General features: G+C 33.8%; 1 protein-coding gene across 1 annotated transcript in view; it reads left to right on the plus strand.

Annotated features, from left to right (window-relative positions):
• The window catches only part of LOC138140244 (metabotropic glycine receptor), a 139,172-nt gene that overhangs the window by 72,497 nt on the left and 48,369 nt on the right, over positions 1-18,306 (plus strand). The window lies entirely within an intron of this gene.

Consider the following 18,306-nt stretch of genomic DNA (forward strand, 5'->3'; position numbering starts at 1 on the left):
AATAATAAGCTCTTCAGTCTCTCTTGTTTAGGTGCTCTTCGAAAAGTTGAGTCCTCGTGACTTTAAGAAAAGTTCTTCATTGTGTTGACGCAAGAACATTATATTTTGTTATTAAAAAAGTTCATTTTATTGTCTACCCGAAACTTTTTCGAACAATTACGAAACTAATAAATGTAAATTACTCTAATTGCTTTTCTACGTAATGAAAAATTTTATTTGCATGGACTTCACTTACTCGCGGTAAAACAGTCTCTAAAAATTATTGTTATTATGTAAAATGTATTTACATACATTGCCAGAATCAAAACTAGTCCCAGGTTATGTTAATAAGTACAAAGTGATCAAAAAGGAAACAAATTTGAGCAGGCGTTGCAAATTATTATCGGTGTTGTAGCGGAATTCTATCGGGCCTTCAAATAAATATATATTTAGAGTAGGCGTAGGCGACATTCTAATTCTGTTAACAGTGTAAAGTAATTTTTGTAGGTAACCAATTATTCTCCGGAGTTACACAGGTTACATAGTAAGGTTTCTCACAATTTCATATTGTCATATTCCGCGGAGGGGAATAGGGAGAATGCACTACAAAAATTAAAAATATTTTCTAACCTAATTTTATTTAGTTAAAATGTCAGACGTTTCTTGTGTCATTTTCTACGCTGGAAAAATGTTGCAAACAATTGAATTTCCATAGGTTGCTCTAAATATAAATTTATTTGAAGGCCCGTTATTCAAATAAGCGTTCAATGCATGGGCGTAGACAATTTGTGGTCTCAAAAGCTAGTCTATAATAAATCATACCTCATGCATGTTACACATTGGAATTATAATCGTGCATTTAATTATTATTATAATAATGGAGAAATTTTTTAATTAAATAAACAAGAGCAACATCTTACATTCGTAAGAATGGGTAATTTACCAGCCTTATTGCCAAACGCGACGCCACTGGTAAGCAGACTTTTCGCTGAAATCTCAAAGAAACGTCAACGATGTGCTGTTGTTAAGCTTGAAAACAACTGTTCGATTTCGGCAAGGTTTACAGACGTTTAGTGTAATTGTAAGCAACAATTATCCCAGAATAAGTGGTAAAATGGGTTTTACCACTGACGATAAAGCATTAATTATTAATAAATAATTAATCACAAATCTCTTATTAATTAATTAATTAATAAGAGATTTTTGAGAAGTAGGCAACCAATAAAACGACTGTGTATAGCAAGTATACATATGCGTCGACTCAAGCTAAGACAAACGTTTCGATAAAACAAAAGATGAGGTAGCACTCTTGATTTGTTTTTTTCTTGATCACCTGTACAGGCTTCGGCGTCTTTCTCAGAATGATTAAATAATACGATCGAAAACGCTTCACTCAAACTTTATTGAAAAATAATGGTTTTCAATCGTGCCAGGCTTTTGTTGTAATATATTTTAAACTAAAATACAAACGCTAACAGGGAATTTGTTATTTTTATTGAAAACATATTTTTTCAAAACATGTATTTGGAATTTTATCAGTTACTACTCTCAGAGATAGAGTCAGACAGTTACTTGCATTCGATTTATCACAATCGATATAGTGGAGGGATTTGATTTATTGCAAACGGTAGGAAAGAAATCGTGATATTCTTTGAAAAATATTCTGACACCTTCACCATTTTGGCAAAACGGGTTAGTGCAATTTTCTGCGCAACATCAGAGATACAGTCATTCGATTTGTTACACATAACTTTATAAAACGTAATTTTTAGGTCTGATGTAGTTCGATCGGTTACAAAGATATCGTCACTTTTACTGAAATACCTTTCTCGGCGCCTCCACCATTTTTGTAAAATATTAATGTGTCGTTTGGTAAACTAATCCTAGCTACAGAGCCACGTAGTTTTTTGTATTCGGTTCGTCACAATGAAATCTCTAAAATTCAGTATTTAAATTTCACCTGATCCAAATGTTGACATAAATATCGTTGTTGTAGAACGAATGTACGGGCGCATTAACTATTTTCAAAAAAGGTAATTTGCAATTTTGCAAGCTAATGCTCAAAATCTAGTAATAAATATGATAAGCATTTTATCTATGGGCCTGGAGAGTTTCTGCATAAAATTTCTCAAATTAAAATAAGAACCAATAAATTCAGTAAAAAAATGTTTGATTAAGAAAAAAGTATCTTATTAAAACGAACCTTCATAAAATTGTTACTATCACTTTTTTTTCTTCTTAATATAAAATTGAGCTGATAAGGATACAGAGAGCCAGACCGGCTTTGTGCTGCAGGAACTCAACGTCTAGCAATTAAAAAGATAATGACATTTTAAGTTTGTTATTTCATACCTTGGAGACATTAAAGGAAAAGATCCCTAAAATCTATTACCCATTAATTTTAAGTGTTCTTCATTGTATAGTATAATATTTAATAATTACACTATTATTCAGCAGAATGTGGAAATCATCAAGATTTAATAATCTATTTATATTACGCAGTAATAATTATTATCGACTGTAAAACCAGCAGAGCGAAGTTATCTCACCTGTTTACGTATTATCATGTTTTTCTCCATGCCACGACCGTAAACCGAAATGTTTTATCTAGAGTCGTCACGAATTGTCGTAATGTATTTTAGCATCAACTTAATTTAGGCAAATATTTCCTTTAAATTTAATAAAGCCTTTGAAAAGTGCAAAGTACATAATGAACCAAGATATTAAAGCTTGTCGTTTTTTAATTTAATTATCACACTGGACAAGACTCCTCTCGAGTTTGCTCGAAGAAGTTAATAATAACAATTTATCGAGAAAGTTTTCACAACACGTATTTGTTTAAAATTTGTCAGGAAAACTAGCAAGTGTCTGTTCCAGAAACGATTTCAATTCGGATGCTCGTATGCATTTACGTGTCACAAACGATTTTGTGTTTTTATTTAACTGATTAAATTCTGGAATGAATGTTTCGCAGAGCAGGATACGTTTTAAAAATCATCTCTCGGTGTTACAACATGACGCCACCTTTTTTCTATTGAATTGAACCCAAACCGAACAACATTTCCGTATAAGTATAAAAAGGTATATGTGGGAATTCTATTTGTTTTGCGGGTTATCCTTCATAACATCCCTTGAATAAAATACGTGTTGAGAAGTGAGCTTTAGACCACAGCATGTCACTCCGACCTAAGATCAGAGTAAGAAGAATTTCCTTTTGGGATTTTTAAGCAGCTGCGTGAGAATTGCAAATCTAAGAAAGTCTGAGAGTTGTTGCTTCTTTATAACCGATCTCTAACTTTATCTTTTCTACTTTGCCTTATCGAGGCAATAATCTGTTTACTTGAAAAAAATAGAGCGCATGGATAGAGCAATTTACCGGAGTGATATATAAAATGTGCACCCTACAAGTATGTGCGTTCTTTCATCAGTAAAAGGAAAATAAGCTCAAGAAGACTTTCTCATACGCTAAATTTATAGCTTTGATAAGGTTTTCTCGTTATACAGAGTGCAGATAGCCTCTCTTAACAATCACAAACCTGCGAGATTTGTTTGCAAATTTAGCTGTCACGTCACAAATACTACGTGATGGTACTGGAAGAGTCTTTTCAACTGGGCAATATGATTGAAATCCAAGCACCTAGCAAATTAACATGACCGCCTCCCGATTTGCGTCGGACCGGTAATTTCCCGTATCACATGAAAGCTTGCATTGATTTATGGAATCAATAGGGGTTTCAGATATCGATGACGTAACGGGAAAGCCTGTACGTCTTTATTCCGTGGTCTCTCGCCGGATTCCTCGCTTAGATTTTGCACCACTTCAGTGTCGTATCTAGCAACGAGTCGAATTAGAAATGCATTTTAGGTGGTGGTATTTTACACGCAAGAAAAATTATGTAAATGGGGTGAGATAATTATCACGTGCCAATCAGGAGAAAGGAACGTGGTGGCGTTTAAATTAAATTGCGTCCACTCTGACATTGATGTATAGTTCCGTATATTCTTCTAGCAAAAAAGCTTGGAAAAGTTAGGGAAGTTGGTTTGATGCATGCCAGAAATTTAAGTTTAAGTTTGAAGAAGTTATTTTTAAAATGTGAAAAACAAGATTATAATTAATTGTCAAGTCAATTCGAATAACCATCATGGATCGTTATTTGTGGATTTTGTGATGGAATTTTTTTGAAGGGGTCAGGAATGGAGCCCATTTTTGTGCATCTATGGATTTTATAATATTTTTATGGCGCATACATTAAGGTGACACATGCGACGATAATAGTAGCTGGCTCAAAATACTATAAATTTAGAACAATGGCGAATAAAGTGGCCTTTAAAACCAAAACCAGACATAAAACGCAAAAGAAACTTTGTAGAAGATTATCTATGAATTTTATACAAATATGAAGGTCGAGAGGTTGGCACGTCATAAAATCTGGCCGGAATATAAATTTTCGTAGTCGAACAGACCAAGTGGAGCAGCCTAGTAAATTATGAAACGAGTTAATTAGTGTTCGGAACGAATTACATTGAAAAATTTCAAAATTGTGATTTAATTTATAATAAGTCAATTTCTATCAGAATCTGGAACGCAGTATACACAATAACTTGGTTTGTGCAAACATGTGATTTTGCATAATTAAATTTTTCAAGGTATGCCAACGTGTACCTGAAAATAATGAAGGAAATCTTTTATTTGTTCATAACGTCAACCTTGAAATGAAATTTATCCTCAGCGGCAAAGGCGAGCTTGTAATGGATTTTTCTGCTGCGGTTTTATCAGACTTGACGATTAATTAATTATTGAAGCAATGGCGAATTATTTTCAAACTTATATAACCGAATTGAGTCGTACGTCTGACAACCGAACAGAGTTGCAGAAAACTTTTATTAGTTGTTATAAGTTAACATGTTATCTGGTTCGCCCGTGAGAAAAATGAGTTGTCTGAACGAAACAATTTGCCGCTTCAAGTGCGAATATGGGTCACCTCCGACCGAAAAGAGGGTAGTTAGTTGGAAAAAAACACGTTTCTTTGTGGCAACAGCCAGAGAGGAGAAGGGTTCAAACAAAATTCTACGGCGAAATTGTTTGAATTCTCGGACACCGCTACGGCAGGTTATAATTTTCCGTGACGTGTTGATAGAACGATATTTTGATGCGATTTGGTATAAATTAATTGAACGGAGGCTTTATGGATTTGTATTATTTGGCATGTCGCATGACTGCCCCGAGACGCCTTAAGAAGATAAATTATTGAACAATGTTTATGATTTCAGCAAGTGCGTCTTATCGGTTCTTTACTTCCATCACATAAGTCTCTTCAGCTAACGCTACAATAGTTAATCTCCAAAGTTGGCTTGACGAAGGATTTTTTAATAAAACACATGTTATCAATCATTTTAATGATTCTTTGTGCCATCAACAAAACTAATTGCCTTTTAAATTTGTTTTAAAATAATAACGCATATGCAGAAAAATTACCGTTCCCATTAATGATAGAAAAAATAATGTTTTGTAAAATATTAAAACACAGCCGAAAACATAGTTTTGTATAAACTAATCAATAATCACTTTTACATGCTGTGTTTTAAACAAGAATTTTTAATTAAACCCATCACTGAAAATTACCCGAGCTAAATAAAGTTTTAAATTGAATTTATTTGTGACAGATTTTTCCATTGATCATGAACAACAAACAATCGTAGAAAATTTACGAACATAAATATTAATCTTCAATATCTATTTTTCCAATATTCTTTCGAAAAAATTTATTGATAATAAATCAATCAGTCTTCACAAGATATTGATTTTTGTATCTAACAGTTACTGATAACTCTACAACAGACTTTATTATTTAAACGCAATTAAATAATCTGTGTTCAATTGAAAAGTTCATCGAGTTGGCATTGACTTTATTTTTTAAAAAACAACAACATCGTAAATTAAGTTGGTTAGACAAAGATAGCGACAAAGATCAAGCCAAAGAACTTTTCAATTGAACACCTGTTAGATATCGTGGCTCTTAATACATTTCTGGGTGAAAATTCCTTTGACAAAAATATTGTTTTTGTCACGTATGTCGCAACTTACATTGTGTCAGCCCTCCAGTTTAACCTCAAATTTAGTATTTGCGTCAGTGTCATTGTTTTTCATCCTGTGTTGTATTTTTCATAATACACAGATTTTTTTCAAAAATAAAATGATTTACTCAACTGAGCAAAAAGTGTTTATGATTGAAGATTGTTTTCGCAACGGTTGGAAAATCAACGATTCCGGGTCCTGTTAAGCAAGATGGAGCTACACTTTATTGTTTTCAAGACATTTTGGATTGACAATTTTTTGATAATCGCCTTATCAGTCGAAATGCAGCAACTCCATGGCCTCCATGTTCATATGACTTAATTGTTTTTATTCTTAGCTTTATTTAAAATATACTCTACGCCAGTTAGTAATTTGGGTGGTTTAAGACAAGGGATGATTGATAAATGTGAGTAAACTGATAACAAACCACATATACTACAAAATGTTATAATGGGAATGCAAAACACAATCAGAATATGTCATGAAGAAGGTGGTGCACACTGTCAACACCTTTTATAATATAATATCATAAATTACTTCTTGTTTCGTTCCCTACTTTTACAAAGCTTAGTGAGGTTATATTCAACAAGATCAAAAAGAAAACAAACCAAGAGTGCTACCTCATCTTTTGTTTTATCGAAACAGTTGTTTTATTGGTTGCCTATTTACCCCGTTTCTAAAGTAACATTTTTTTCTAGGTTAACAGCAGCACACCGTTGCTTTAAAATTGACGTTTCTTTGACATTTCGGCAAAAAAATTTGCTTACCAGTGGCGTCGCGTTTGGCAATAAAGCTGATAAATTACCCATTCGTACGAATGTAAAATGTTGGTCTTGTTTCTTTTATACATTTTCTACATCATCAGAAAGTAATAATAAAATGCACAAAGTTCATGAGTAGAACTTTTTTTTTAATTCAGATTATCACATTTATCCATTTCTCTGGGGAGGTAGTTCTGGGACATCTCTATAATAGTATAAAACACCTACGTCCTTGATTCGTATTTTTTCCCATAGAACTCTTGAGCAGTTTTATTTTTAGACACCCGTTATATCTGCAGGTTTAATGTTTTAATTGTGTGTGCGACTCAATCGGTTGATCAGGTTCGGCCAGCTCTACCATTTATTTAAATCGAATAAAAACACAATTTCTCTAATAACAATGTAAATATCTTTGTAATACAATATCGTCAATTGTCATATCATTTTTTATTAGTATAAAACAGCCAAAACGAAGCCAAGAGCTCCGACGTGTAGGTACGGCTTGCCGGCTGTCATTGTTTATTTCGAAACACATAAGTGAATCAGATTTGTCAGTCAAGAAAATTTTCAAATCCGTATTTCCACGATATTGAGTGTGTTGAATAAAGTATAACGTATGCGATTAAGCTGTACTCCGGATTAGTATGACTGTCTTGTTCGATTTCCTTTAAATAACTAAAACAAGAAAATGTGGATGTGGATGCTGGAGGGTAGTAAATATCTTTAATTAATTATAATGTAGAGTAATTGAGTGACTCAAATTACGCATCCACGAGCCGCCACTGAGTCATAAACATTTTAGGCAAAACACTTTCAACAGTCGTCAGTTGCAAATGATTTTGCCATTTTGTTTTTGGTTCCGTCTGCAATTCTCTTCATACAGGGAATATAAACTTCTGCTTTAATACTATCTAAGTGATTTATAGATTTTAAGTTTAGTGTTAGTGAGAGATTTTTTTGCTGTCTCCAAGGAGAGAATGCGGTCTGCGAGGTCCTAACCGGATATTAAACATCTAAGACTGTATTTTGGACGCACGGAACTCCAGGCATAACCATTAACCGGATTGTATGAAGATTCCACGTTTGGAATTTGGAGAACTCTCCGAGATAATTGTAATATTCGTATTACGTGAATGCAACCGCAGAAACCTAACAATTTTCAGTCGAGAATGACGGAGGCGAAGCAGAAAAACGTTAAAAATTTCTTGCTAACTCGCTCCCATAAAATTCTCTTATTTAAATTCTCTCGAAGAAAGACAGGAAAAATCCTCATTACTAATTTGGAACACTGACTCGGTTTAATTTAATCTTGTAAAGGGTTAAAAAGCAGAGCGAACAAATATTTCTATTGTTGATTTATTTCGCAAAAACTCAAATAAGGTTTTGAATCACGGGCAAACCTCGAAATGACTAACAGCCAATTAAAAAGTATTTTTTTAAATCCTATGACTGATATCTGCTTTATTATTTTTTCGTTCGTCGCGATGAATAAAAATTTGTGAGATCTTGTTTCGATTATCGATGCCAATAAATGTGTGAAACGGGATCGATTCCAACGACCTAAACTTCTTTTTTTACAGTGACCGTAACAGAGGAACTGTTCAATTTTAACAGATCAAATATTCATTTCAATTTAACCCAAAGAGTTCAAATAAAATACATGTAATAATTAACATCCACATGGGAAAACAGAATAGTTTATTTCATTAATACAAATTTACCTGTAAAGAAGTGAAATTTTGTAAAACTTGATAAGAACATGTGTTAGCTGTAAATGCTTCATTGTTTGACCATTCAACAAAAGTCTGTTTCCGCCTTTCGCCTGCGTTCACATTTATTAAGTGGTAATAAAGCTTTAGGACAAATTGCACGTAGAAGCTTTGTTTCGACTGAATAGACTAGTATTTAACAGCAAGTTTTACTGCGTTTAAAATAATTAGGAAGTAGGGAAGTTATGAAAAGAAGAAATTTATCGCTTCGTTGCGTATTATTACCTTATGGAATGCCATTGAATAATAACATCGTTAATAATGCTAACTAGAAGATATTGTCTGGATGGAACTGAGCGTGTAATTTCACTTTCCCAATTCGTTCTGTTTTAGGGGAAATTGTGCCGGTGTCTAGGTATGCAAGAATACAGTTGGTGTAAATGATTAAATATGATGAAAATTTATATGTATATTATGTGGGCTTTACTGCAATTAATTGCTTGGCAACCACAATGTATTTGTAAAATGTATAATTTATATTCACATAAATTCGTAATAAATATACATAATGATTCTGTTCACAAACAGTATAATTTATTAATGTACGAACACATATGGAATTGTTTAGATATAACGTTAAATTAATTTCAAGTCAGCGTGTTTTTGAAATGAAACTCGTCGTATCCTGTTGAAATTCGCAAAATCGACAATCCGAATCTACTACAGATTATTTCATATTTTCTCTTTTGGACCGTGATTGTTCAAATGGACTCACATCGGGTCAGTCTGGCGACCTAGTAAAAATGAAACTTTCGTCGAAATCAAAATTACACGAATGTGACATTTTACTACACAATTTAACAAGATTCAAAATTATTTTCTTTATAGTTTTTTAACACTCTGCTAGTAACACTCTATTTTCTTGTAACAAAGAAACACGTTCAAAACACTATAAACTCGGGGTGGTGCGCACATAAAAGATTTTACAGTTTAATTTAGTGACGTGTCCCTAACAATTCCAACCCTTAATGTTTGAATTCCTGTGTTATGTGTGTTGAATATGTATAATTTTGATTGTGTACTCAGTTCAGATTAATTGTATTTGAAGGTAAACTAACATATCTGGAAACAAACTAGATAATTTTTTAATCAAATCTAACAATGAATACAAATTATTTTTACAGTGTAAAACTATATAAAACTTTTACTAAGAAATTGCTTTATTCAGTCATAGATGTGTTGCACCTAGATTACTTTAAGTCACATTACGCATTATAACTATTAGTAAGATCTAGAAGTATCGAGTGTTCATTTAAGTTTCTCCTCAAAGTTGGCCTTGAAGAGTGGATTGTGAACGCAACACTCGTCGTCACTCTACAGAATAAAAACATCAACTGATGTGTGGTACGTTCACAATCGACTCTTCAACGCCTACTTTGAGGATAAATTTAAATTCACCCATGTGGCCAGTGGCCACCGGCAAGTCATACTAATGTCACCGACATGTCTTTCATATGCACCACTTTATTGGTTGCATACTCATAAAAATTAATAAGAAAATAGGCTGGTTTCAAATATATTAAATTTACCTACTTTCTGTTTTTTCGTTTTAGAATAACACTTGTATAACTTTGGTAATAATATCTGCACTGATTTATGTACAATTTATGTCGTAAAAGACTTCCTGAAAAAATACATTAATTTTGTCAGTTGTGTTTTCCGTTTATTTTATTCATTCATGTTATGAATCAGTAGTTGTAAAAATTCTGTTTTATTTCAATTTTGAATGTGGAAGTGACGTTTGACTGTGGTTGTGGAGTCCAAAAAGCATGTTTGCTAATTTGAAAATGATGCGATCCTGGAATTAATAAACATCGAAAGTGGGAAAGTTTCTGACGTATCTAACGATCGACCAATTTTAATATAAAATAACCGAGAGCGCTGAGTTGGTTTTACTGGGATTGTAAGAAAGTACGACAAGTTCAGATTTTGTAAACAAAATTGCAAAACTTGTGTAACATTTGTTGAAGTTTTAAGCAGCAGAGCGCTTCGTATGCTGATCAATCAATCACACACAACAATATGTACTGATAATCTGTGTATTAGTGTAAATAGATGGAGAGTAAACAACCCGTTTGTTTAATTGCAGCGCCAATCATGAACCGACAGTAGTCTGTACCTCCAAGTCATCTTTTTGTTGTTAATCTACTTCGGAAACGATGCATTTATACTGAGTTACTCAAAATTGCAACTTTGAAATCCTTTGAAAATGAATGATCGCTTCCGAATAATTTTAAGTAGTTCGTTTGACACCAAGCAATTTTATTCGAGTATAGTTTTAAATAAAGTCGAACACCGACATTAATTTGTGATGTTTCTTTAAGCTCTAGTTTTGCTGCAAAATAAGAAAACGAAAAGTCTTGGTGCAAATTTTAATGAAAAAGTCTGATAATTATCAATGTCTGTCCGAGGGGTGTTTAGGAGAGTTTTGCTTGAATTAATTATAAATTGTTTAATCTTCGATGCAACTTGGCAAGACTATACATATATGTAACCTTTTCTGCTAAATCACTGCAGTACAGACTGCTTCCAAAATAATTCTGGGTGGAGTGTCTTGACTGTCAAAAATATTTCTGGGACGTTCTGTACTAGACAAACGGCTCCACTCTGTCATTAAATTATAATATGATGAATCTTGATCAATAACACTGTGCTCCTTGTGGTAACCATTGACCGCAGCTTGTTGCCTCCAAGGTTTATGAAATTAATACGTCTGCCCTACTTGGCGTATCAGAGGTTTACCTCTAAAATTACCCCTTAGTATTATAAATGTTCTTAAATAAACTTATACTAGCTCCTTGATACAATATTTCTTGTATGTTTGCATGAATTATTGATTATATCTGTAGCAAAGCGGAACGTTGAAGCAACCGATTTGTTTGCAATCGCAATCATGGGATGATGGACCAGACTGACAACCACTCCAAATTTCATACATCAAACGGAATGCTGACTTATAATTGTTACGAAATTGCAAATTTTACTACAGGCTAAATTACCCTCGGCACACAACTGTTCTATTACACTAAAATTTTCTATTTGTGTTCCAAGAGGTAATTTCGTTTGTACAATAAGACAAAACGGTAATGTTTTTCTGTTAACTGTTAAAGCTTTTGTGTGTCGGGCGGTTTGAAAATAAAATGTGTCGAAATCCATTATCTTTCAGACAAACCTCTTCGAAGTAATACCGAGTGATCAAAATAAAAACAAATCAAGAGTGCTACCTCATCTTTTGTTTTATCGAAACGTTTTTCTTAGACTGACTCATACGCATAATTATGCTTGTTACGCACAGTCGTTTTCAAACAGATTTTACCACTTATTCTGGAATAATTGTTGCTTACAACAATTACAGTAAACGTCTACAAACTTTGCCGAAATCGAAATGTTGTTTTCTAGGTTAACAACACACATCGTTGACGTTTCTTTGACATTTTCGCGAAAAATCGGCTTACCAGTAGCCTCACGTTTGGCAATAAAGCTGGTAAATGACCAATACTTACGAAAGTAAAATGTTGCTCTTGTGTATTTCATAATTTTTCTCCATTATCAGATAATAAATAATAAAATAATAAAATGCACAATTATAATTCCAACGTCTAAAATTCATGAGGTATGATTTATTATAAAGTACCGTTTGCGGCCAGAAATGTCATGCATTCAACTCTTATTTGCATAGAATTCCGCTACGACATGATCTATAATTTGCAACGTCTGCTCTGATTTGTTTTATTTTTGATCACATTGTATATCATTCTGAACATCTTGAAAATCTATTGCAAATTTTAACTTGTTTCTGACTTGATCAAATAATAACAAATTTCACGATGGAGTCAATAAAAAGCACTAAAAAATTCTGGCAATATTCGTAGCACTAAGTGTAAAGTGAATTCCTTGGGGTATTTATCGAATAAAACAACGAAAGTTCGGACAAATCCATCTGTTGCAAATTGTATTGATTTTGAAAACACACTGAAATGTAAACAACGGCGAAAAATATGAAAACAAGAGTCATGTCAGATTTTATGGATACACAATTATTAATCGTAAACAGTTTCCCGCAAGACATTTCATTTATTTAACTGTCATTAATTTGAATGTTTCTCACTCTATTTTCGGACTGATACACATTAACTTTTTCCTGTTCGTTTCGCATCACCAAATGAAATTTTTGTCTTCGGTAAAATTTTTTACGGCTTGCGGAATAACACAACAGTCTTTTCATATTTTTTGCGATTTATACGTTACGCTGTAGAAGACATTATTGTTTATAAATCTGACAAGTCTACGTTAAAGCTGCGTTAATCCTCGAAGCGACAAGAGCTTTTCTTTAAAGATGATGTTATTCAAGAAGCCTGTTTATTACTTTGCATAAATGCTTCACCGTGTTAACTGCATCTTTGCTGGATTTTAGTCGAGAAAGTTTATAATTTGCGAAAAGTTGGGTGATTTTTGTGCGAACAGAAATGTCACAAGCATGTTGTGGTAGCGTTCTGTTCAGGAATTTATAACCACAACATGTCAACCAGAATTATTAATTCGTTGGATAACACGGAATTAATCAGGATTATTAATAATTTGTGATGTGTAATAGGGATTGACTTCAATTGCGTTATCTGAAACGCAATCGGTGTAATATGATTAGTGTTGTTTGTTGGTTTTTGCCAAAGACGAAATCTGAGAATGTGGTGGCGAACCTTCTAAACAGCTAATTTGTGTAAGTTAAAACCGCACCTGTTACTTTTGTCTCTGTTTGCGTTATTGTAGCATTAAAGTAATTACTACAGAAGTTTAAACTTTCAAAGTTTCCTCTTCTCTGTTCACTTAACAATTAAACTGTGCTCGACAACTAGTCGTTCTGAATAAGCACCTTCACTTTACCAAATGAAATATTTTTCAAATAACTTGACCACAGTGACAGTTTTAATCAACATTAAACTTGCACGGCTTATCCGTTACGACAAATAAACTCAATTGTCTCCATATATTTTTAACAAAGTATTTTTCACCATATTCTCGTCACGTGAAGCACACATGCATTAGTAATTCTGTTCATGAAACACTTAAGTTAAAGCGGCTCGTCGGTATTGTTTTCATCGTTTCAAAAGAACAAAGTAAAGTAATTGAATTTATATAGGGCCGAAACAAATATAAATGTTTTTTAACGGAGAACTAATTTAGCTTCATTTGGGACAAAATTCGAAAACAAGTCAAGTTTGATTTCGGTCTGGAAGCAATCAATAACACTGCTAATTTGGCACAGAAAAGGCACGAACTGCTAGGTCAACCATATGATTTATGATGCGACAACGGCTCCAAACTGCACGTTTTAATTAGCAAAGTTATCATAAATGTTAACAAGATGGTGGATTTTTCACGTCGGGAAAAACTTTCACAAAAATGAAACAATTGTTTTGTTTGAAATATTGCAAATTTGTGGGAAGTTTTATTATGTTTTGAGATGGTGAAATGTGTTGTTTGAAACATTACAAACTTGTGAGAAGCTCTATTAAGTTCTGAGATGGTGTCTTCATCTTAGTAACAATTTTAATAGTGAAGTCTGTAGTACTTGTTTGCCGTGGCTAAAGGCACAAGCCCTGCCAATTACTTGAGCCAAATAAAAATCGAGTTTGCCATTATAATATTGTATTTTGGAAAGTATGCAATCAGCAAAACGAACCGTTCTAAGAGACAAGCCGCGACACGAGTACAGCTTTGTTGGTGGTCATAGAAACACATAAATAAATCAGACGTGTCAGTCAGGAAAACTCTCACGTCCATTGAACAACCAAGCTAGTACAGCTAGCTGTTGCCGCATTCTTTTTAATTTTTTTTATTGCAGTAAGTTAATTATAAATTAATAATGGAAATATTGTCACGCTCACTTTTGATTGAATTAATTTCAACGGGCTCACTCTGAGGTTTGATTACTTATACAGTTGCTGTTATTCCACACAATAAATATTTTCCAAATTTTGTACGACTAAATCAAAAGTTCCAGTCTTTGAACTTCTAGGTGGTTGTTATAAAGCATAATGTAATATAAAATAATCAAAGTGTAACAGATGTGTTAGGTAACTTACAGTACTGGTCAATCGGGTACGGCCAGCCGCTCGGCGGTCCCCGAATACAGTCGTGCCTTCTCGTAATTCACACGAAATCGCAATTTAGCAAGCTGTCAGACAAGTAATTAAAGTAATGGATCGATGCAAATTTTTTATTCACGAGTCGTCCTTGTTCTTTGTATTTTTTCGTGAATAGTGTGGACGTGATTTGCCGAAAAACTTGGGACACTTCATCCTAATTAAATGTTAAATTTAGTGTATTGTATGGGTTGATTTCAGGATGTTCAATAGACTGGCTAGAAGCCGGTCGAAATAGGATGTGGGGTCCTAAAGAAACATCCTGCTCAAAGATTGGAAATTTTCTGGGGGAAATTGCCTATTAACTACAAACATTTATTGATGTGAAATATAACACCTATTTTAGTAAATTCGATGTTGATTTTTTCCTTAGAAGATTGAGACCCGACAGGCGATTTTATCAATTTTTAATCACTTTCTTAGTGTAACAGTGCGTCGGATCGAAAGCTTCTAGACTCAAGCTATCGGTCCTGCTTTGCTTTTTGACGCTAATACATTCACAGAACTAATAGAGGAATGCAATTTCAAACTTGATGCGACGTACTATATATTTTGTTGGAGAAGCTTCCAGCAGCATCCTCGTCGAGAGATAAAGAAGTGCAGTTTATGCAGATTTTCGACGGGCCCGCTCCCTGTACGGTGTTCATTGATATGAAATAAATCGACCAGTTTCCGCCTATTTAGCAGTTATTAACGCAATGTAACTTAAATCCTAATTTGGGTGTGACCTTTGTAATCCTGGGAATTTAGAGCCATAGGCTTTGCCTGTCCGATTCAACTATTTGCCATCGCACTTCTCTCTGGGATTATATAGCTTCTCGAGCTTGTAAAACTCCCTGATACGTATCGCCAAAGCTGCAATAATAAAGCATACGATCCTGTCAGTTCTCGCTAATTTCTCACTTAAAGACAATTTTTCAGTTTGCAAAAATATACTAAAGCATCTCAATCATAAAATATTGATGTTATCTGTAAAAAATACTTCATTTCAAATTTATCGCGTGCGTTTTTTCTTAAGACTTATTTTTTTAACAAAGCGTCGAAAATATAAGCGTTACTACTTTTACGGTGGAGATGCTTAAATTCCCTTAGAGCAAGACCCGACATAGCTTTTAGTCCTTTTTCAAAAATAAGATACCAGGAACAGGTAAACCAGGAATGTGGCACCGTATTCCCCGTTTGAAACATTTTCGCCGTGGGCAATATATCCCTCCCTGTAAATTTTTCACAAGTTTTCCTGTGAACAGGTGACGTCATTCGGTGGGATTATTTTCATTTCGCAGTTGGTCAAAATAATGGGGACCTTTTCACCGGTTAATTGAAGACAGAGCGTGAGGATGAGTCCACAAAGGAAAACTCTCGCATGGTGTTAATTTAACTGCAACTCTGAAATTATGCTTATCACACGTGAAAAGGCAATAAAGTTTGATGAGCGTTCCTGCAGCTGGCGTGGAAATGCTCTTCGGCTGACGCTCAAGTTAAACGAAAAGCAATCATAAAAATTAATTACTTTCAAATCAGATTAATTAGTTCGGTCGTATCGTATTTTCTCGTTCGCGTTGAAAAATGCCTTATTGATATTAATTAAATCGTTACTTATACCTGAGCTAATATATTTACTAACTAATCATGTAAATGTTTACGTATAATCAAGAATTGCTTTCCTGACCGTGCCTTCTAATCAACGCTTAACCTATATCAATGTTACTGTAACAATTAATTGAGCTAATATTAGCTTTATTCAAAGAGTATCTTGAGTGAGGAAGTCGAGTGCACTATTTACCGAAACCTCACTCTTAAACGGTCACAAAATATTCTCATGGATTTTATTGTCACCTAACGAGACCCGAGTTGTTTACATAGTTGCGTAGCTCACCCTGAAACAGAGTCCTCCAGTTGTCCTTTAATCGTAACACTAAACGAACAAATAAGACTCCTAATTTACAAGCTGCTCTTACCCACGAGCTCAAAATCTGGGCCACCCTCGATATGTTTCCATCGAAAGAAATATTTTAATGATTCAGAGGGTTCACACTACGTGACAACCCTTGTCTCATTATACATATATGGGGGTGCTGCAGGGAAGGGCATGCACTTCTGGGTCGGGATTAACCGCTAACTACTGTTTTAGTACCTTAAAGCGCAATACTATGCTTCTAATTTACATCGAGAACACTAGGATAATTCAATTTTAAACATGCTAATCTATGCAGGGCATTTTGATTAATTGCAGGAAGCGGACTTTAATTCATTTAAGATTTCTATTATGGTCCTAAGAATTATCCGAATCTTGTCACTTTTGTCGATGCTTAAATCACATTTGCGCTTCCGTGTTAGAATAAAAAAGGCTTTGCCGTCAATAAGTAATTTCTTTAATACCATTAAGCTCAGGCATCATCAAATTGAATTTTGTCTTTATACTCCAAAAGGAAAAGGCCTGTCTAATAATATAGAGGCAGACAAACACATGTTTGGGCTCTCGCTCACTCATTTTTAAGCGACGGAGAAAACAAAAATAAAAACCAAATTAATTAAATAATTTATTCAGCCACACCGACACGGCTTATGAACACCAGCACATCTTATTAATTAATTAAATTATATTACAAAGAATGAAGTTCTTGTTCGAAAACAATTTTTTAAATATATTTTGCCACAACAGCAAAATACAAAATAAAAACAAAATTAATTAAATCATTTATTCAGACGTACCAACAGGGTTTACCAACAACATCAGATCTTGTTCATTAATTAATTAAAAATTGTTTTTGTTGATCTGGGTACATAATCTAACTTTAGTTTAACTTCTTACGTTTACGTAGACCACGTATGTCCGCGACGGCAGGATTAAATCTTGGCGCTGTCGCCAATTCTCGTAGAATCGTAGGAAAACGTTCTCAAGCTTTCGCTGTAATTGTCATTTTATGATAGTTCGTTCAAAACAATTATACAGGGTGTTTTCGAAGTTGAGGTGTTCCTTTTAACATGTGATAGTATGCATTGCTCTAAAGAGTTTTAGCCAAAATCACCTCAGTAAAATGTGTACGGCAATGAAGATACAATAAGTTAATTTTTTTGAAATTCCTGAAACCGGTCCTGCTCAAATTTGCGCTGATTTGTTAGAAATTAGAATTGACAAAAAAAAATCAAATGAGCATGGACGTTAATCAAAAATACTGTCAGAGTTTAATTAGTCTAATTAGTCGGAATGGCTTTATCGTTTCAAAAATAATGAGCTCTAATGCATGGGCAATGTTATCACGTTATCAGAATGCAGCTGCGGCGTCCAGAGAGTACGCAGAGCTATTTACAGAAAGACACCATCCTGGGCCAGGTTAGTTATTATTTATTAATCTATTACAGCAGAGAAATAGACAGGACCGGACTCAAAATTTTAGAAAACAATAAAAATATACAATTAATTATCTCCGTTAATACAAACATTTTACTAAAAAGATTTAGGCTAAAATTCTTAAAAATAATGTTTAGTACCTCGTGTTACAAGGAACGCCTCAACTTCGAAAACACCCTGTAGTGATAATCACATTTACACCTGAATTATTCAAGTTAAGCCATAA

This window comes from Tenebrio molitor, chromosome X (assembly GCF_963966145.1).
Source record: "Tenebrio molitor chromosome X, icTenMoli1.1, whole genome shotgun sequence".
Taxonomy (NCBI): domain Eukaryota; kingdom Metazoa; phylum Arthropoda; class Insecta; order Coleoptera; family Tenebrionidae; genus Tenebrio; species Tenebrio molitor.